Source organism: Furipterus horrens, unplaced genomic scaffold (genome assembly GCF_987537825.1).
Source record: "Furipterus horrens unplaced genomic scaffold, mFurHor1.1.pri manual_scaffold_11, whole genome shotgun sequence".
NCBI classification, from domain to species: Eukaryota; Metazoa; Chordata; class Mammalia; order Chiroptera; family Furipteridae; genus Furipterus; species Furipterus horrens.
This window is the reverse complement of record NW_028327181.1, coordinates 81259311-81260626: the sequence shown is the minus strand read 5'-3', so window position 1 is coordinate 81260626 and position 1316 is coordinate 81259311. Positions and strand designations below refer to the sequence as shown.

Genomic DNA, 1316 nt, shown 5'->3' with positions numbered 1-1316 from the left:
AAAGGCCTGACCTATATAATAAACTGGACTTCATTAAAATAAAAACAACTGCTTTGCAAGAGATAAAATATCAAGAGAATGAAAAGACAAGCCACAGACTGGAAGAAAATATGTGCAAAAGACATCTGATAAAGGACTGTTATCCAAAATACACAAAGAACTCTAAAAACTCAACAACGAAAAAACAAAAAACCTGGTTGAAAATGGGACAAAGATCTGTATAGACATCTCACCCAAAAAGATATACATATAGCAACTAAGCACATGAAAAGATATTCAACATATAAGCCATTAAGGAATTGCAAATTAAAACAATGAGATATTACTACACACTTATTTTAATGGCCCAATTCCAAAAACACTGACAACACCATATGGCAATTAATGTTCAATATATTTATATCCTAACCCAGGAATTCCACCCCTAGAAATATACCCAGAAGGAATGAATGCATATATCCACCAAAAGGTATGCACAAGAATATGTGAAGCAGCTTTATTCATAGGAGTCAAAAACTGGAAACAACACAAATGCCCATTAGAAGCAGAAAGGAAAAAGAAAGGAGATGAGTCTAGGATGTCCTCTCTGGGAGAAAGCTGAGATTCTGGAGGTGGCGCTGGGCCGGCATGGCTGGATGTCCAAGGGGGCCTGAGGTTAATTCATGTTTACATATGCAGTAATGTGCTCCTTGCCCAAGAACAAGACCCCCTGCTACAGGGTCGCTGTGTTGTTGTTGATTGTTGGAGGTTCTTTTCCTCTTTGTGAATTTTCACAAATCTGTTATGATGTTGTGAATATTAAAACTGATCCTGAATTAGGACAACAACAACAACTAGAAATGAATAAAGTGTCACTGGAATCAGAGTATGATGACTAGAAAAATATTTGAGGACCCAGGTGTTGGGAAGATCCTGACCTCCTCCAAGGCCAAAATCCAGAAACCCTGAAGATTAAGACAGTTTAACTATGCTGATTCATTTTTTTTTTAAATAAAATGTTATCAACTGAATTCCTACTACATACTCCTATTCAGTGGAAAGAAAATTCCAGACCTGCAGAAACCTGGATGTGAGTAATTTGATGACAGATAACCTTGATTTAAAAAATCAAGTACAGGTTTTTTTGCTTCCCAACTCTGCCATTTGCAGATGAAAGTAATGTCGACCATGTATATTTTATACCACTCAATAAAAATGTGAACACTGGAAAAAGAAAAATAGAGCTCTGGCTGGTGTGGTTCAGTGGATTGAGTGCTGACCTGTGAACCAAAAGATCACCAGTTCGATTCCCAGTCAGGGCACATGCCTGGGTTGTG

General features: G+C 37.5%; 1 pseudogene; it reads left to right on the top strand.

The window, feature by feature from the left end:
* Window positions 1-662: 662 nt before the first annotated feature.
* LOC149998570 (cytochrome c oxidase assembly protein COX16 homolog, mitochondrial pseudogene) lies at window positions 663-965 on the top strand (annotated as a pseudogene).
* The last annotated feature ends 351 nt before the right edge of the window (window positions 966-1316 follow it).